The following is a 21,227-nucleotide window of genomic DNA, read 5'->3' as shown; positions in this document are numbered from 1 at the left end:
ATATTGAAAGGAAATGAAATTACTATCTGGAAGAGATATCTGCACTTCTGTGTTCACTGTAGCATTATTCACAATAGCCAAGATATGGAGACAACCTAACTGTCCATTGATATACGAATGGATAAAGAAAATGCGATACACACACACACACGAATATTATTCAGCCATAAAAAAGAAAGAAATCCTGCTGTTTTTGACAACATGAATGAAGCATGATGCTAAGATAAATAAGCCAGACAAAGGCAAATACTATATGATCTTACATGTGGAATCTAAACAAAGAAGATGAATTCATAGAAACACAGAATAGAACCGTGGTTGCCAGGGGCTGGGAGGTAGGGGAAATGAGATGTTGGTTAAGGCATACAAACTTTCAGTTATAATATGAATAAGTTCTGAGGACCTAATGTTAGCTAACAGAGTAGATCTTACATGTTCTCCACCCCCCCCCCGCCCCCAAAAAACAGGAAATGACTTGATGGATGTTTTAATTAATTTGATTGCGGGAATCCTTTCACAAGGTAGACATATATCAAGTCATCATGTACACTCTAAATATACTACAATTTTATTTGTTGCTATTTTATACCTCAATGAAGCTAAAAAAAATCCTTAAATCCTCCACACTTCTGTAATAGTTTAAACAATTAATGAAACAGTGGTTCAGCAAGGAAGGGCTAAATGTCAACAGTTTAATGAAACCCCCAAGGGTCCTCTCTCAGATCCCTATCTCCTTAACACATGCAAAGTGATACATTGCTTCTAACCCTTAATAAACAACTTCTGTCAACTGCTGAGCCCCAGAGGCGTTCTAAACACCTAGATTTTCCCCTGGTCTCTCCAGGGAGGAGGGGAACCGCCTAGGAAACTCTAGCCAGTTAGGTCCCAGCAATTTACAAACACAGACCTGGCAGAAAACGGAGCAGTTCCTGGATTTCACCTTACTTTCCTTATGAAAAAAATGGGTGTCCTCTTATTCCTTTTCCCTCCTTTTTTGTTGCCTTTTACATTTCCAAGATGCTTCAATCATAATTTATATTGGTTACGTGACCACATCCATTTTTTTTTTAGTTCTCCAGGTTATACTTCATGTATATTTGTTATACATGCCTCTATACAACCTGTATGGCTTTGTGTATGCTTTAAAATTCCCAAGGCAAATACAATTAAGTTACAATTCGTATGAACTGTTAAATATCTATCAGCAAATATATTTTTGCCACATTTTGAAGAACGTTCTATAGCAAATTTAGTGGGTGGAATAGTGCTCTCCCCCTCACTCACTCCACTTGGAATCTCAGGATGTAACCTTACTTGGAAATAGGGTCTTAGCAGATGTAATTAATTAAGATGAGGTCACACTGGATTAGGGTGGGTGTTAAATCCAATGACTGATGTCCTTATAAGAAGAGAAGAGGACGCACAAAGATACACACAGAGGAAAGAAGGCCTTGTGATGATGGAGTCAGAGACTGGAGTGAAGCAACTACAGGCCAAGAAACCCCAAGGATTGCTGGAGCCCCAGGAGCTAGGAAGAGCAAGGACAGGTCCCTCCCTGGAGCCTTCAAAGGAACCAGGGCCCTGCTGACACCTTGATTTAGGACTTCCAGCCCCAGAACTATGAGAGAATAAATTTCTGTTATTTTAAGCCACCAAGTTTGTGGTCATTTGTTACGGGAGTCCTAGGAAACTCATGTATATAATAGGAAACTCGTACCTACAATCTTCTTATAAAATAGAAACTATCTTCAACATTGCTCATTCATTTGTGTGTGCGTCTATGCCACTTTTTGTCTGCCCGTGTGTAGGGGGCCCTGACTTAGGCCCAGGGAACCCACACTAGGGTCAAGGGCCAGCTTCACGGATATGCAGCCTAGGCAACAGCACATGGCTTAAAAGGGCCCTGTGCTTGGTTTAACACTCTGCTGTTGCTGCCTTGAAATTCTTAATAATTTTTTAACAAGGGACCTGTCATTTTTTATTTCGCACTGAAAACCACAAATTCTGCAGCTCATCCTCACTAGAACAGATATGGAATTACCAATGTTACAAAGAGGGTAGAGAGGAGAACCCATAACCTGAGGGGATGTTTCACTAAGCCAGCGGAGGTAGGATGAATTCCTTAAAGGAGGACTTTGTTTGCAAAGTTCCTGTCTCAGGAGGTCTTTAAGGAAGAGGGGACACGTGTGATTGACGGGACAACTAAATGGGACTTTGGTTGTGCTAGCACCAAAGGTACCACTAGGGGGTGCTCAGGGAGAGAATGACGGAGAGACAGGGGTCAGAGCCTGAATGGCCTGCCGGCAGCGGCAACGTAGAAGGCCTTGGACTTGATCCAGAAGGTGATGGGAACCATGGAAGATGCTGACCCCTATCCAGGTCAGATCTCCCAGGTCTGTTCCTCCAGGATTTCGGCTAAGCCATCCTGCGCTCAAAAGATCCGGTCCCACAGACCTGTACATCTTTTCTCACATGGTTATACCGGGAAAGTGTCCAGAGAGAATGGATCCTTCTTTCCTGTGTTTACTGCTTCTTTTCCTGAGTACTAACAAATTACATGAATAGCAATGTGTTCAGAGTCTGTCAGGACTCGCTAGCCTAAAATAGGATGGTCCAGGAGGACTTTCTGGTGAAGCTCTCCTGGACTTGGGCCCTGGGGGTGTCCAGGTTGGTCATCCCTAAAGCAAGGTTCATGCAACACAGGAGATTTTCAGGAACATTAGACTTTGTGGTGGGCTGAATAATGGGTCCCCAAAGATGTCCAACTCCTAATTCCCAGAACTTGTGAATATGTTACCTTACGCAGTAAAAGGAACTTTGTAGGAGTGATTAAGTTAAGGATTTTGAGATGGGGAGATTTTCCTGGATTAGCTGGGTGGGCCCAAGGTGATAACAGGGGTCCTTAGAAGAGTGAGATAAGTGGATCAAGGTGAATTGCAGGAGACGTAAAAACAGGAGCAAGAGGTTGGAATGACGTGAGGAAGGGGCTGGAATGTACGTGGCTTCTAGAAGCTGGAAGAGGCAAGGGAATGGATTCTCCTTTGAAGTCTCTGGCCCTATCATCATCTCCATCTTAGATTCTGACCTCCAGAACCGTAAGAGATCAAATTTGTGTTGTAAGCAGCTAAGTTTGTGCTAATGGTTAACAGCAGCAGTAGGAAACTAACACAGATCCTTAACAAATACTGTAACTCATTTTTTGTAAAGATCTATCTTTGTGTATGTTTACAATGTGTGTAGTATAGTGGTACGATATTATGCGCATATACCGTTTAAAAAGAAGTGAATATATATATAGGGGACTTTAATTTGAATGACAGATGTGTGCATATTTAAAAATTTTTAGAACTCTGGGATAAAATAAGGGTAACAGAAGTCCACATATAATATAAATTCATATAATTATATAAATTAATTATAATTACTATAAATGATTGATGTGACTGTACATGTACTCAATAATCACAAAAGAAAGAGAATATTGCAGTTAAGCAGCTAGCAGTATTTCCATACATTTGGTGGTTGCCTTAACATAGCTTAGAAAAGTAAAAGTTTAAAACAAGAAAAGTCTCCATTCTAGTCTGTTCTCTTGGCTAACAGGCTGTAGAGCGTGTGCCTGGACCTGTAATTCTATGATGCTGTCACTGCCCACCAGTATAGGTCCCCAGACAATGATTTCCATTAAAAATCAGTTTTACTACAATGAGGTATCACCTCACACCAGTCAGAATGGCCTTCATCAAAAAGTCTAAAAATAATGAATGCTGGGGAGGGTGTGGAGAAAAGGGAACTTTCTATACTGTTGGTGGGAATGTAAATTGGTGCAGCTACTATGCAGAAGAGTATGCCATTAAAAACCATATGACCCAGGAGACTTCCCTGGTGGTCCGGTGGTTAAGACTCAGACTCCTGATGCAGGGGGCCCGGGTTTGCTCCCTGGTCAGAGAATTAGATCCCACGTGCCGCAACCAAGAGCCCACATGCTGCAAATGAAAGATCCCTCACATGCCACAACTAAGACCTAGCGCAGCCAAATAGATAAATAAATATTAAACAAAACATATGATCCAGCAACCCCACTCCTGGGCATACATCCAGAAAAGACAAAAACTCTAACTCAAAAAGATACATGCACCCCAAAGTCATAGCAGCACTATTTACAATAGCCAAGATATGGCAGCAACCTAAATGTACATCAACAGATGAATGGATAAAGAAGATGTGATATATATACAATGGACTATTACTCAGCCATAAAAAGAATGAAATAATGCCATTTGCAGCAACATAGATCGACCTAGAGATGATCATACTAAGTGAAGTAAGTTGGACAGAAAAAGACAAGCATCATATGATATAGCTTATATGTGCAGCCTAAAAAAAAAAATGACACAAATGAACTTATTTACAAAACAGAAACAGACTCACAGACATAGAAAACAAACTTATGGTTACCAAAGGGGAAGGGGAGGGGATAAATTAGGAGTTTGGGATTAATAGGCAATACGCTACTATATATAAAACAGATAAACAAGGACCTACTGTATAGCACAGGGAATTGTATTCAATATCTTGTAATAACATATAATGGAAAAGAATCACTTTGCTGTACACCTGAAACTAACATAACATTTTAAATCAACTATACTTCAATAAACAAAATTTTAATCCGTTTTAATTCACCCAAGAATGTTATAGTTATTTTGAAATATTGTTGACACCAAACTCATTTTATTGGAGATCATTAAATAGGGTCAAGCATTAGTGTTTTGGAGATAAATCCTAGAAAAATCTATTATATTTTCATCCAAGCACATTGCCTTGATTGATTTTAAGGAAAATAATTATGCAAATATTCATATGTTTAGAAATTTTTCTGTAACTTTAAAAATAATTTTCAGGTCTTTCAAAAAGGTAAAGTAGGGCTTCCTAGGTGGCGCAGTGGTTGAGAATCTGCCTGCCAATGCAGGGGACACGGGTTTGATCCCTGCTCCAGGAAGATCCCACATGCTGTGGAGCAACTAAGCCCGTGCGCCACAACTATTGAGCCTGTGCTTTAGAGCCTGTGAGCCACAACTATTGAGCCCATATGCTGCAACTACTGAAGCCCACGCGCCTAGTGCCCGTGCTCCACAACAAGAAGAAGCCACGGCAACGAGGAGCCCGCGCACCACAAGGAAGGGTAGCCCCCACTCACTGCAACTAAAAAGAAAGCCCGCACACAGCAAAAAAAAGACCCAACACAGACAATAAAATAATAAATAAATAAATTAATTAAAAAAAAAAAAAAGGTAAAGTAGATAGTTGTCCAGAAGTGAAAGATAATCCTAACAGCAGGAATAAATAAATTTATAATGTCCTGAAAGGCACTGTTCTAATTACTCTGCATCTATTGACTCAGTTAATCCTTAGTGCAACACTGTAAAGGTACCTGGGAGTAGTGAACTGTATTATCATTTTCCCCATTTTTATAGATGAGGAAATGAAGGCTCAGGAAAGTTAAAACACGCAACCAAGATCACACAGCTGGAGGAGGCAGAGCTGGAATTTGCACCCTGTTGGTCTGGTTCTGTAGCTTTTGCTCTCAACCATTGCACTAGGCTGCAAAGCCAATTAACAGAGAAATAAATGAAGATGTAAGCTACAGTTTGAATTTTGGGTTTTATCTTAAAGTATGCTCAAGTTAAAGAAGATTTTTCTACTTGTGGCCTTACATTCAGTAAACACATATTTATATGATAAACAAGCACAGATAACCAGACTGTCCTTCTGCATGGCCTCTGGGCAAATGGAATAATTAGTCCTGATTCCTATCCTTCAAACTGGTTCCTTTACTACTGGTTTTGACTCCAAGTTTCCTCTTCAGGGACTAATACAGTGTGTCATATAATAGAAATACTGCCCCAATGACTACAGATTTGGGCTGATCTTTCATTGTCTTCAACATTAGTTATCATTTGCATTTAAAGCACACAGTGGTGGTCCCTGGTCACATTTTTTTTCCCTATATAAATTCACTTAAAAACTAGCCTTGCCCAGTGGGAAGTTGCTGTATAACAAAGGGAGATCAACTAGATGATGGATGATGCCTTAGAGGGCCCGGACGGGGAGGGTTGGGGGGAGTCAAGGGGGGGAGGGTTGGGGGGAGTCAAGGGAGGGAGGGAATATGGGGATATGTGTATAAATACAGCTGATTGACTTTGGTGTACCTCAAAAACTGGTACAAGAGTGTAAAGCAATTATATTTCAATTAAAAAAAAAAACTAGCCTTGGGAAATATGTGAATGAAAAGGAGTGGATAAATAGTTTCTATCAAATTATTACATTAATTTCTTGGATGCAAAGAGAAGGCTCCGAGGGTCAGAATGGCCCATGGAAGGAAAGTCAGAAAAATACACAGGGTTGGGACTTCCCTGGTGGTCCAGTGGCAAAGAATCCACCTTCTAATGCAGGGGATGCAGGTTCCATCCCTGGTCGGGGAACTAAGATCCTACATGTCACGGGGCAACTAAGCCTGCGAGCCGCAACTAGAGAGCCCACGCACCCTGGAGCCTAGGCGCCACAAACAGAGAGAGAAGCCTGCACACCGCAACGAAAAGCCTGCACGCCTCAACGAAGATCCCAAGTGCTGCAACTAAGACCTGACACAGCCAAAAATAAAGTAAAATAAAACAAAAAGCAGAAAAATAGACAGGGTTGCATGGGAAGTCACCTTTATTTTGGGGTGCTGATTGCAGAGGAAATATAAAGGACTCAGAACGGTCATATTAGGGGGTGAAATTCCTGGCCAAGGTTCTAATACCAAGTGCTTTACAGAAATGAACATAAACACCAAATCTGATCAATCAGCGTACATTTTCTAGCATGCATGTCTCGTCAGTACATTTTTCTGCTTAGTATCCTCTAATGAGTATCCATTAGATTTTAGAATGAAGTTAAAATTCCTCGGCATTGTCTGAGGCTTTTTATCCCATGGGCCTTATCTGTCACTTTCCAGATATCTGGCCTCTCTCCTGCAGCACACTGTGCTCCAGCCCTGGGGAATGACCTCTCCCCCTTTCCTGCTTCCACGGGCAGCACACACAGCTGTGTTTACGCCGCCCTCTGAAATGCGGCTGCAATGCCAGCACCTCCTCTCAGATGTCTGCCCTGGCCGCCTCCCCTTGACCCTGGCTCAGCTCAGATCAAGCCAGGCTCAGAACTTGCTCCCTTAGGGTCCGTGATGCACCTTGTCTATGACACCCGCATAGCACTTACCTCATGGTAATGATCTGTTTTCTGGTCTGTCTTCCCAGCCAGAGTGAACCCCTGGAGGGCCATGACTGTTCTTTTCCTCTGAATCCCCTGCCCCTTGGCAGATACGGGCAATCTCAACCTGTTGTTTTGTCAGTTCTTCTCAACTCCTCCTTTTTAGCCCTGTAAGTATGAAAGAATGGGTTCTGTATGACGCATGCATGTCACTGAAGACCAGAGACAACTGCTATGGGTGCTGTGCTGCACAGATGATTTGAGAGATTTCCAAAGTTAATTTATGTCTACACCTGAGTCTCACGAGCGCACTTAAATGCCTGACTCCTGCATAAAATAGAACTCCACTGTAGCTATTTTATACTTGATACATATACTTAACGAAATTTTTCAGTTTAAGAATTCTAATGCTCTGTCTCAATAAAGCCCAATTTTAAATTCATTAGGGAGCTTGCTATTTTATAACAAAAAGGAACATTAACATAAGTATCTTTTCTGGAAGAACAGACTATTATATGTTGGGTTTGTTTTAGCAAGTGATCTGTCATGGTTAAAAATTAGAACCGGGACTAATGTCTGTAAATAAGATACTGTCAGGAAGAAACAAATTAGAATGTTTCTTGCACTGATGTTGACAATGAAAATCACTTATTTAAACAGCGGTGGCATCCATTTATTATATTTGGTGTGGCCTCTTAGAAAGGGAATTGCTGAACTGCACTAAGGCGAATCGGACAGGTCTTATACTTCTTGGTATGGGTCACCCAAGGCAATATTTTATAGAGCAACGATTCTCAGGAAGAAAATGCTCTCATTTCAGTTACCCAATAGGATTTCATAATAAAGCTAAATGAGGATTGAGGTGATTGAATCTGCTAAAAGTGGTTTCTACAATAGTTCTACCATCAGTTCTCTTTTCTTTGTGATGTCTCATAAGTTAGAAAATACAGGGATCATGTTGGTGGATTATAATGTAAAGCCTGAACAATCATTTGTAAGCTTCTATGTGCCACTGGCACTTTATAACTTGACTTGCTACCACTCCTCAAGTTTGTGACACTCCTTTCCCCTCCTCCCCAGTTGTCACTAAATTTCCTATTTACAGCTGCCAAAGCAGATTTCTTCAGGGCGATCTTTGATTACTGGCCTGGGAATCACTTCGAGCTCATGTTAAAATGCAGGTTCCTGGGCCCTACCCCAAACCCATTGAATCCAAAACCTTGGTAGTGAAGGTATCTTCCCCATTACTGGTTTAACCAAATGGGCTTTTATTTTTCTCATAGCAAGAAGTCTGGAGGTAGGTTATTTAGGGTGGTAGGTATGGCAGCTTCACAGTGCCTTGAGAGACAAAAGTCTTTCTGGCTTTCTCCTAAATCTTCATCTCCATGCTCTCAAAATGACTGCTCTGTCTGCAAGCACTGAGCTGCACTGCAGGAAGGAGAAAAAGACAAAGGCATGGGGAAAGTCCAAAGGCTCACGGCACTTTGATGCACTTCCTTAGAAGGGCCACCACTGAATGCCACTTACTTCTCATCATGAGTTTCTTTTTTATTTATTTACGTATTTACTTACTTGGTTGTGCTGGGTCTTAGTTGCAGCAGGTGGGCTCCTTAGTTGTGGCACGTGGGCTCCTCAGTTGCAGCAGGCAGGCTCCTTAGTTGCAGCTCACTGGCTCCTAAGTTGTGGTACATGAACTCTTAGTTGCAGCATGCATGTGGGATCTAGTTCCCTGACCAGGGATTGGACCTGGGCCTCCTGCACTGGGAGTGTGGAGTCTTAACCACTGTGCCACCAGGGAAGTCCCTCATCATGAGTTTCTTAAATCATATTTGATGGTTTAACCACAATTTATGTACCATCTTATGTGGTGCCCAATGTATGTAGAGCAAATACTTAAGACAATTATATTAAAAACAGGGGACGATAAAGAGACTATGAGTTTAAAAAGTAATTTTAATTGCATCAGAAACATAAAATAATGAGGGATAAATCTAATGGAAAATGTATAAGATCTCTACACCTAATACTACAAAACATTGTTGAAAGAAAATAAAGGAAATCTAGACAGATGGAGAGATGTTCATGAATTAGAAGGAGCAATATTGCTGTCAGTTCTCCAAAGGAGGCAAGGATATACAATGGAGAAAAGACAGCCTCTTCAATAAGTGGTGCTGGGAAAACCGGACAGCTACATGTGAAAGAATGAAATTAGAACACTCCCTAACACCATACACAAAAATAAACTCAAAATGGATTAAAGACCTAAATGTAAGGCCAGACACTATAAAACTCCTAGAGGAAAACATAGGAAGAATACTCTTTGACATAAATCACTGCAAGATCTTTTTTGACCCACCTCCTAGAATAATGGAAATAAAAACAAAAAGAAATAAGTGGGACCTAATGAAATATTGTTGTCAGTTCTCAAAATTTTCTTTAGGTTCTATGCAATCCCTGTCAAAATTCCAGTGGGCTTTTTAGTAGAAATGAACACATTGGTTCTAAAATTTATATGTAAATGCAAGGTACTTAGAATAGCCAAAGCAATCTTGGACCTCATTAGAGGACTTACTTTAAAGCTTCAGTAATAAAGATAGCTTGCAATTGGTATAAGGATAGAAAAAGAAGCTATGAAACTGAATTAAGAGTCCAGAAACAGTCAGGCACATATATAGCTAATTGATTTTTTTGATAAAGGCACCAAGGATAGTCAGTGGGCAAAGGAAAGACTTTTCAATAAATAGTGCTTCAACAACTGGATATTCATACGGAAAAAAATAAAATTTGATCCCTACCTCACATGATACAGAAAAAAATAATTCAAGATGGATCATCAACCTAAACATAAAGCTAAAACTATAAAGTTTCTAGAAGAAAACAGGAGATTATCTTTGCAACTTGGTGTAGACAAGGATTTCTGAGAGAACAGAAAAAGCACTAACCATAAAAGAAAAAAAAAAACTTAATAAATTGGACTTCATGAAAATTAAAACTTTCTGCTTATAAAAAAAAAATGAATAGGCAAGTCACAGATAGGGAAAAAATATTCACAACACTATATAAAAGTCACCAGCAAATCAGTAATGAAAAGACAAAACACCCTACCACCAAAAAAATTAGCAAAAGACCCAACTAGATGTATCACACACACAGAAAAAAGGTTTATAAATAGGCAATAAACATACATAAAAGTGCTCCATATAATTTTCATCATGCAAATGCAAACTGAAACCATAATGAGACACCAATACACACCTACTAGAATGGCTAAAATGAAAAATACGGACACCACCAAATGTTGGCAAGAATACAGAGCAAGTGAAACTTTCATACATTGCTGGTGTGAATGTAAATGGTACAACCTTTTAGAAAACTCTTTAGCATTTTCTTATAAAATTGAACAGAGTTCTACTCTATGCCCCACAAAGCCACTTTTATTCCTTTTATGAAAAATGAAAACCTATGTCCACAAAACACCTAGCACAAGAGTGTTTATAATTCTAAAATCTGGAAACAATCCAAATGTCCATCAATGGGAGAATGGATAGATAACTTGGGACATATTCATACAATGGCACACTGCTCAACAATAAAAAGAATGAACTACTGACACATTCCCAACAACATGGACAAACATCAAAGAATAATAAGTTAAGTGAAGACATTATTGTCTTAAGACAAGAAAATAGTATATATTCATGATTCCACTTATGTGAAGTTCTAAAACTGGCAAACCTAATTTATGGTGACAGAAATCAGAACACTGATTGACTGGGGTGGGGCAGAAATTGACCAGGAGGGGGCAAGAAGAAACTTCTGGGGTGATAGAAATCTTCTGTACTCTATAAGGGCATGGGTAACTTGGGTGGTATGCCTTCATGAAACCACACTGAGCTTACAATGAGGCACAGTGCATTTCACTGTATGTAAACCATGCCTAAAAATCACCCTGAACCCTAAGGACGCTAACTTTAAAACAGAAAAATATAGTGATGGTCTAATGATATGCTGCCTTTTCTGACAATTGGGGTGTTACAGAAGCCTATGATTCAGTCACTGTGGTCATTATCAAGGAAAAGCTTGCAGCCATTCTAAACATTATCTAGGAGTGGTAAAAAATGGTTAAAGTGAGGGATTTGCCATCAAACGAATCTTAGATAGGGGAAGCAGGTTGGCTGCAACTGTCGAAGGCTATATCGTGACACTTGTGTCTCAGGCAAAAGTCATCTGTGAGGCTTGGTGAAAAATCATGTCACATAGTTATAAGATAATGATTGATAAGATTTTCTTTAACGGGTCATCATTTCTCCCCTCGTGCACCTAGCATGAGAAATCTCCCTGTGGGCCCAAGGACATCCATCACATCAGTGCTTTGTGTGCTGTGGCTGGGAAGTGTCTTTGATATTCACGGATGTTTGGCTGACACCCACCATCCATGAGGCACAGGTGGCTGCTATCAAAGGTCTGGGCCTCCTTGCCGCATGCCCTGCTTATCTTTGTTTACTTCAAATTCCCAGATGCCAAATTTTTCATTCTATTGCTGGGCACTTGCCAAACCACCAGATGTTTACCGATTGCAGAATGGAACGAATTCTTTCTTCGCTGTGTAAACCCACGATTAGCTTTCCTCTACTGGCTAGTGCCTCTTCTGCGATGCTCCTCTATTCAGGAACCACACCTTAGATTTTCAACGCCCCAAACCCTCATTCCAGCACATAATGCCCTGCTACTCAGGCCCACGTTATCTATGCAGTCTTACTTCCCACTACTCTCCAACAGAGCAGCACGGAGTAGTGGAAAAATCAAAAGTCCAGGAGTCTAGCCCTGAGCTTCCTGTGTGGATGGACGTATCATCTCCCCCATCACATGAGCAGTCTGGACTGAGAGGGTTCCCTTCCTGCTTTTATTCCCTGAGTTCTTTTTTTAAATTAACTTTTTATTGGAGTATAGTTGATTTACAATGTTGTGTTAGTTTCTGCTGTACAGCAAAGTGAATCAGCTATACATATACATATATCCTTTTTTAGATTCTTTTCCCATATAGGTCATTACAGAGTACTGAGTAGAGTTCCTGTGCTATACAGTAGGTCCTTATTAGTTATCTACTTTGTATATAGTAGTGTGTTTATGTCCATCCCAATTTCCAAATTTATCCCCCCCCCAAGTTTTAACCATACAAATATCACTATTGCCCCCGATATCTGTCTAAACATTCACTCGACTACATCTTTGCTTCATAAAAGTTCTGCTCGACTTTTCTGATGCGGCCAAAGCTGTTTCTCTCTGGCTTCTCCCCAGTTACTCTACCCTCTTTAACCACCTATGCAGTGAAGAGTACCACACATTGATCACGAATTCTATTTTTATCCCCATGGTGTGTGCCATCAACATCATATACAACATGTGTACGGAGCCCCTACTGCATACACTGAGATAATTACTGTGAGATATGGCCAGCTCTGTAAAATGGCACTTACCTCCTAGTCAGCTTATAGTTTTTTGTCTTTATCCTAACTTCTAAATCCCCTGCGTCAACAAGAGAGTGACTGTGCCTTTTATAGGCATTTCTTTGTGTCCCTCACATAAAAACTGTAGCCTTGCGAGCTCCCTGATGGCCTTGTGGTTAGAATTCCGGGCTTTCACTGCTGTGGCCCAGGTTCAATCCCTGGTCAGGGAACTGAGGTCCCACAAGCTGCATGGTGCAGCCAAAACAAAACAAAACACTGTAGCCTTGCCATTTCCCAGGTTTCTCTCATTCCTTCAGTTCTACCTGATTGCCGCCTTCTCTTCTGTCTCTCTCTCAATATTACCCCTCCACCTTATTCTTCTTGGTGGAACTCCTTCCATCTTATTCTTCTCTCCCTCTAGTCCTCTGCTCACCAGCCAGCTGTCCTGCCCACTGCTCCCATGTATTTTCACTTCTGACTGCCTGGGCAGCTGGCTGGTGGACTGTGGGGCCACGACCTGTCACCCATGGCCTCCAGTCGGAGGAGGGTCCTGAGGTACTAATGCTTATACTAGCCCCTCACCAGCGGGTTATGGCGGGGCGGGGGGCGGACACAAATGAGACTGGGCTCTTGTCCAAAAGTGGGAGGAATGAAAAATACAAAACCCCTGCCCTCAAAGAATGGATAGAAAAGTAGGAATTTGATACATACTTATTGACTTATAAGGCACTGATCTTTGAAACCTGGATAACCTGGCTACTTAATATGTCACACTTTCCTGATATCAAATAGACACCCCAAGGGTAATGATTTCAAAGGTGCCTAATTAACAACAAGGGACTACTTTAAACACGGGCAGAATATGGGGTTCATCAAGTACAATTTAATCATTAACAATGTTTCTTGTACATGCTTTCTGGAAAAAATAGTTAATCACTTCATTCTGCCTTAATCGCCATCTCAGTTATAAATTACCTTTGAACTTATGTACCAAAGGTTACTCAAAAGGAAGGGAGCAATGCTATAAATAGAAACAATAAATTATTTACCCAGAGCTATTCAGAAAATACTAATCAAAACTGGAACTAGGCTTCCAAACACACTCTAAGTATTCAAATGTTTCAAGGTCAAAGTCAGAGTAAGCAACTGGTCTTAGATATTTTTAGCAGTAGCTACAATTAAGATTTAATAACACTGGTCAAGTCTGGAAAATGTCGTAATGTCATGCACTGATTATTATCTTGGAATTCATTAAGAAATCCATAATCATTAGGGTTTTGGGAGACAGGCAATGGAAAGAACGTTTTGTTGGTTCCTACTATGAGCCTGGTGCTCTATGATCTTTACGTAAATTGTCACATTTAATTCTCACCACAACCCTGGGATGTAGATTTTTTTATTCCCATGTTATAGATGAGGAGACACAGGGGAAATAATTAGCTCTAGGTCACACAGCTAGTAGGTGGCAGAACTAACTTTTTTTTTAAATTTATTTTTATTTTTATTTTTTTTGGCCATGCCATGCAGCATGTGGGGTTTTAGTTCCCCGACTGGGGATCGAACCCATGCCCCCTGCATTGGAAGCATGGTGTCTTAACCACTGGACTGCCAGGGAAGCCCCCTAAAATTTTTTTAAGTGCAAAAAATAAACTGCAGAGGAAGTAGGAACAGTTATAATGAATGATAGTAAAATGTTGCATTGATTTCCTTTTGCTGCAAATACGACAAACCTAATAGCTTAAAACAACACAAATGTATTGCATGTCTGAAGGTCAGAAATCTAGAACAGGTCTTGTAACACTAAAAGCAAGGTGTCAACAGAGCTGCATTCCTTCTGGAGGCTCTAGGGGAGAATCTGTTTCCTTGTCTTTTGAGCTTCTACATGCTGCCCACATTCTTTGGCTTATGACATCCAGCGAGCAATTGCATCACTCTGATTCCATGGTCACAGCTCCTTCACTCTGACTCTCCTCTCTCCCTTTTTCCCTGTTGGGGCCCGCCTGGATAACCCAGGATAACCTAATCGTGTTGAGATCGTTAATTTAATCACATTGGCAACGTTCCTTATGTCTTGCATAGTGTAACATTCACATTCTGAGGACTAGAACATGGACATCTTTGGGGAACATTATCATGTCTACTGAAAAGTTATAAAAAGAAGTTTGTGATGTAGTAATATATGTGATTCTTTAAGAATATATTAAATTACATGGTCCATGTTGGGTCCAATAACTATTGAACTATAATGTTGAAGTAATGTTGAGTATAAATAATATTTTGAGATATCTGCAAAAATTATAATGTGATATAAAACATCTGTGATTACTACTGGGTGGTCAATGTTAGTGATACTGTGGTTTGTTGCCTCTATCCATAATTGAAAATACTGCTAAATTTCAGTTAGAGGTTAGTGACAATAAGAATGTAATTTTTTCCCATTCAAGTTTATGGACTTCCATAGACTTCCCTGGTGGCACAGTGGTTAAGAATCTGCCTGCCAATGCAGGGGACATGGGTTCGATCCCTGGTCTGGGAAGATCCCACATGCCGTGGAGCAACTAAGCCTGGGCGCCACAACTACTGAGCCTGTGCTCTAGAGCCCATGCATGAGCCACAACTATTGAGCCCGCATGCCACAACTACTGAAGCCCACACTCCTAAAGCCTGTGTTCTGCAATAAGAAGCTACCGCAATGAAGAAGCCTGCGCACCACAACAGAGTAGTCCCCGCTCGCCACAACTGGAGAAAGTCCACACTCAGTAATTAAGATCCAACGCAGCCAAAAAAAAAAGCTTATGGACTTCCTGAATTTTTTTTTAAGCTCTTTATTGGAATATAACCGCTTTACACTCTTGTACCAGCTTTTGAGGTACACGAAAGTGAATCAGCTGTATTTATACATATATCCCCATATCCCCTCCCTCCCGCGACCCCCTCCCACACTCCCTGTCCTGGCCCTCTAAGGCATCACCCATCATCGAGTTGATCTTCCTTTGTTACACAGCAACTTCCCACTAGCTATCTATTTGACAGTTGGTAATGTAAATATGTCTATGCTACTCTCTCACTTTGTCCCAGCTTCCCCTTTGCCCCTTGCCCCCCCAACCCCATGTCCTCCAGCCCATTCTCTGCATCTGCATCCTTATTCTTGCCCTGTCACTGGGTTCATCGGTATCATTTTTTTTTAGATTCCGTAAATATAAGTTAGCATACAGTATTTGTTTTTCTCTTTCTGGCTTACTTCACTCTGTATGACAGACTCTAGGTCTATTTACCTCATTACATATAGCTCCATTTCATTCCTTTTTATGGCTGAGTAATATTCCATTGTATATATATGCCACATCTTCTTTATCCATTCATCTGCTGATGGGCATTTAGGTTGCTTCCATGTCCTGGCTATTGTAAATAGTGCTGCAGTGAACATTATGGTACATGTTTCTTTTTGGATTATGCCGTTCTCTGGGTATATGCCCAGTAGTGGGATTACTGAATCATATGGTAGTTCCATTTTTAGTTTTTTAAGGAACCTCCAAGCTGTTTTCCATAGTGGCTGTACCAACTTACATTCCCACCAACAGTGCAGGAGACTTCCCTTTTCTCCACAACCTCTCCAACATTTATTGTTTCTAGATGTTTTGATGATGGCCATTCTGACCGGTGCGAGGTGATACTTCATTGTGGCTTTGACTTGCATTTCTCTAATGATGAGTGATGTTGAGCATCTTTTCACATGTCTGTTGGCCATCTGTATGTCTTCTTTGGAGAAATGTCTGTTTAGGTCTTCTGCCCATTTGTGGATTGGGTTATTTGCTTTTTTGGTATTAAGCTGCATGAGCTGCTGGACTTCCTGGATTTTACACATGGACTCTGACGGTGGGGGTGGGGTGGGCAGGAGAACCTTTGCACTGAACCAATAAGCAAAATTCATCAAGGGTCAATTCTGAGTCATGATAATATGTGTTAAGTTCAAGGACACAAATACTTTATTTTATGGATCAAAACAAGGCTAGAACTTGAAGGTAAGGGAGTCTCATTTATTCAACAAATGTTTATTGAGAACCATAAAGCAGTCCCTTGGCTCCCATGTGAGAGGAACATCAAAATGGGTTCTTCTGTCCTCTGTTGGAAAGAGCAGTCACTTGGAACCTTGGCTCTACCACTGAGTGACCTTGGATACGTTATTTACTCTCTACAGATCAGTTTTCTCTTGTGAGACATAAAAAGTTCTGCTTATAGGATCTTCATCTTCACATACAGCTCCAACAATCTACTCGTGTACATGAATACTTACTGGAAAATACTGTTCATTTTAAAGTTTCTTGGAAGTTCTGATGGCAATTTATGAAGTCAATTCTGCTCTCCGGGCTGAGATTTAGGCTACTACAATGTTGATGGGGTCCACTGGAATATTTGGCAAAAATTTCATCAACTCCTTCACGGAAGTTGAATATAGATGAGAAACTGTAAAGCAGCCCAACTGAGTCATCCTCTTACCTTCTGCTGAATTTACAGAAACTTTCTCCAGTTTATATTGCATAACATTGTGGCAAGGAACAGAAGGCAAGAATCAAAAGATTTTCAAAAACGAAATCCAAAAGCACTGGAGCCCGAGAGGATAGGGTAGGGTAAGGGATGCTGCCAAGAAATAATTTTCTGGAAGTCTATAGTCGATTTTTTTCACAGACACAGTGTGAGTCATGGGGACCTGATACATTAGTACAGTACCAAATTTGGTTTTTAAATTTAGTGTTTTTTGTTTTTTTGTTTTTTGCCTTGCTTGGCATATCACCACTGAGAAGAATAATTTTCTTGGACTAACACACCCCAGGTTACAAAAAATTTACCAAGATAGTTTTTATGAGTTCCAGCCATTGACAAATTATAGTTTGCAAAAAATGAGAATATTTACTGGAGAATAATTTCAGCACTTCAGTGTGAATTGATAGCACTCATCTCAGCCTTTTATTGCTTATTGGTAAAGGTTGCTATTTTGACTATCCAGTGAATACCATCACTTTTCAGTGATGTAATTGCAACCCCCAATCCATTCACTTTAGTGATGTGTTCTTAAAGCTAAGGTAATGTCTTTTATTTTTTTCTCCTTTCCAAGAATATTTTCATATTTGGGGACATAGCTTGATTATGCAAAAAAGATCTTGCATATCTGAATTATGCAAAAAAACATCAACAGGGCAAGCAAATAATGCTGGTGCAGAGAGAAAAATGACCTTGATCTTGAACCTGAAATTAGTAAATACTTAAGGAGAATCTAATTTGGTGGCAGGCACTGGGCTAGGTACTAGAGCTGCAACGGGGCATCAGACAGACAAGGTTCCTGCTTTCACACAGCAGTAGGGACCTACCTCGTTTTATTGTGCTTTGCTTTACTGCACTTCACAGATGCTGCTTTTTTTTTTTTTTTTTTTTTTACAAATTGAAGGTTGGTAAACCTGCCTCAAGCAACTCTATCAGCGCCATTTTTCCAACAGCATTTGCACACTTCATGTTTCTGTCACATTACGGTAATTCTCGCAATATTTCAAACTTTCTTTATTACATTTGTTATGGTGATCTGTAGTCAGCGACCTTTAATGTTATGATTGCAAAAAGATGATGACTTGCTGAAGGCGCAGATGATGGTTAGCATTTTTTAGCAATAAAGTATTGATTAATTAAGGTATGTATGTTGTTTTTTTAGACACAATGCTATTGCACACTTAATAGGCTACTGGAGAGTGTAAACATACCTGGAGAGTGTAAGCATAACTTTACGTGCACTAGGAAAACCAAAAAACGTGTGTGGCCTACTTTATTACGGTGGACTGGAGCTGAACCTAAACCTACAGTATCTCCAGGTATGCCTGCAGGACCTCTCAATTAGCAAAGAAATACCTACACAAGGCAATTTCAGATCATGATAAGTACAATGGAGGATATAAGGCAAGGATGAAGTGACAAAGAAGGGCTTGGGGGGTGGGGACTACATCGTATTGAGTGTTCAGGAAAGGGCCCTCCCACAGGGTAGCATCTGAGCTGAGTTTGATCAGGCACTAGCACCGCAGAGAGCTGGGGGCAGGATATCCTAGCTGCACACTCCATCCTGATGCAACAACACACCTGGCACAGCCAGAAAAATAGGAAGTGGTAGGAGTTGAGAACAGGTGAAGAAGCAGGCAGGAGCCAGACCATACAAGAGATTTATACCAGTATAAGGACCCTGGATCTTAAGTACATTGGGAGCATTGGGAATTGTATTTGTAAAATTTTATTATTATTATTTGAATTTATCTGTTTACTTACATATGGTTGCGTGGCATGCAGGATCTTAGTTCCCTGACCAGAGACGGAACCCGTGCCCCCTGTGGTGGAAGTGCAAAGCCCTAATCACCGGACCGCCAGGGAATTCCCAGAGCTGGGAATTTTAAAGCACAGGAATAACATATACACAGTTATGAGCTTTTACAGTTTCTTAGAATCATTAGTCTTCAGAACTTGAAGGGATTTTAGAGATTACTTGGTAAAGTTTTACCTTACATATGGAGAAAAATTAAATCTCACAGGAGGTAGATGATGTATCTAAGGCCATACGGATAGCGCAGGTAGAGAGTGAAGACTCACAGCAATTCTGGCTCCAGAGCCAGTGTTCTTTCTATTCTAGTACTTGGCCTGTCATCATAAGCTGGTACTGAGGAAGAAGAATTTGGAACCTTCTTCTGAGTCTCTTTGAAAAACTGTTCCTAAGCTGAAAGATGATCTATTAACAGGAATGCTGTAGTCACCAAGCTTTAAAACCAATTAGTGCAAAGTCCTTGTTAACGTCTTGGGAAAAGTCAATACTAAATCGGGATGTCAACTCTACCACTGTCCTATGAACCCAATTACTTCTCAGTAAGCCTGTCTACCTGCTATTCCAATCACCTAACACCCTGGAATCAGAATTTTATAACGAAAGGAAACTTTATGTTCATTTAGTCTAATCTTTTTAACAAGTAAATTGATTTACCTGTGTTCCTCTCTGAGAACTCTCAGTGGTTTTTTTTCCTTTTTAATAAAATACCATCTACTTATTTACATATAATTTACATTGCAAATCTGAGTTTGAGATGCTCAGGATATTTGGTGGTGGTGGTAAGAGTGCTTTGTTTGAACTGTCATTAAACTTGGCTGATTCATTCACTAGGAAACTGTTTAACGAGCATGTAGTATATGCTTACAGTCTAAATCTAAGGGATACAGCAGGGAATGAGACAGAGAATGTCCCTACCATAATGAAGCTTGTGCTATTTTCCACTGAGTTTATCAGTTAAAGAAACCTAGAGGATAACGATAAGAGGAATATAAGTGTCAGAGGTTTTCACAGCCATTTGGACTAGCACCAAATAGCCAGGAACCCAAATATACCATAGCATAGCCATAACCAGCATAATGGTTGCTATGAGCTCAAAGCCAGATTCTTAATGTGCTAATTATGCAACTGTAATAAGAAAGTGAAATGTGCTATTTTTATAGCCCATTTATAGTTCACAACACACTTAGACACTCTTACTTTTCATTATTATGAAAAGCATTTTCTGTGCACCTATTATATACTGATAGGCACCAAAGACTCAAAGCCAAACAAAATAGGCATAGTCTTTGCCTTCAGGAAGCATAGGTATAGCTGGGAATAAGATGCTGATCGAGTAATTGAAAGAGCGATGAGGGCTGTGTGTGTGTGTGTGAGAGAGAGAGAGAGATAGAGGTACCTGAGGGGGGACATACTCTGGTTTGAGAGAAGTGAGAGTGAGAGAAATCTTCTTTGAGGGAGTGATAATGTTTCAGCTGAGACCTGAGGGATGGGTAGAAATGAACTGGGTAGAAGGAACAGAGAAGTAGAGAGAGAAGGAGGGGGCCCCAGGCATAATGAAGAATACATGAGGGTGTCTAAGGCAGGATGGACCTTAGACCTCCTGTCTAAGGCAGGAAGATTCCAGAGGGAACAAGATACCAGTATGTCTGGAGCTTAGCACAAGAGAGGTCAAGGTAAAGCTAGACAGGGAGCTGGGGCCAGGCAATGCAGGGTCATGGCAATGGTTGTGTACCTTGTCCTGGTAGCAAAGGGAAGCCTTTGATAAGTTTCAAGGAAGTAAGTGAGATGCTGCAATTTGCATTTAATAAATAATTGTGGTTGCTGTGAAGAATGGATCTGGTGTTGGGAGGCTGGATAGAAGACTGATGCTGTATTCCAGGTGGAAGATGATTGTCTAGGCCAGAGAAATGGTGGTAAAATGGAAAAAAGTGGACCTGAGAGAAAGTTGTTTTGGCTTTGGAACAACAGGAAGCAGATCTGGAGAAACCGTTAAGAAGATCTCCCAGACTCCTGGTTTGAGCAGTTGGGTAAATGGTAACAACACTGTTCAATGAGACAAAAGACATTGTTAGAGGAAGTGCCAGAGAAATAGGGGTAAAAAGAGGACTTTTCCTTATTTTTCATCTCAACAACCCTGTAATGTAGATGTATTACTTTGGAGATTTAAAAAGGGATGAAAG

The 21,227-nt window shown here is 40.5% G+C and overlaps 1 protein-coding gene across 4 annotated transcripts in view; it reads right to left on the bottom strand.

Moving 5' to 3' along the window:
- TRMT12 (tRNA methyltransferase 12 homolog) overlaps window positions 1-21,227 on the bottom strand; it is a 68,384-nt gene that overhangs the window by 27,207 nt on the left and 19,950 nt on the right. For all 4 annotated transcript variants that reach the window (XR_009053873.1, XR_009053872.1, XR_009053875.1 and 1 more), the window contains exons 3-4: window positions 8,821-8,923; window positions 7,258-7,416 (exon numbers count right to left, since the gene is read on the bottom strand). The gene's annotated coding sequence lies outside the window, so the exon portion shown is untranslated. The remainder of the gene's footprint in view (window positions 1-7,257; window positions 7,417-8,820; window positions 8,924-21,227) is intronic.

The sequence above is a fragment of the Hippopotamus amphibius genome, chromosome 5, assembly GCF_030028045.1.
Source record: "Hippopotamus amphibius kiboko isolate mHipAmp2 chromosome 5, mHipAmp2.hap2, whole genome shotgun sequence".
Lineage (NCBI taxonomy): Eukaryota > Metazoa > Chordata > Mammalia > Artiodactyla > Hippopotamidae > Hippopotamus > Hippopotamus amphibius.
Note: the sequence above shows the minus strand (reverse complement) of the source record. Positions and strands in the feature narration are given on the sequence as shown.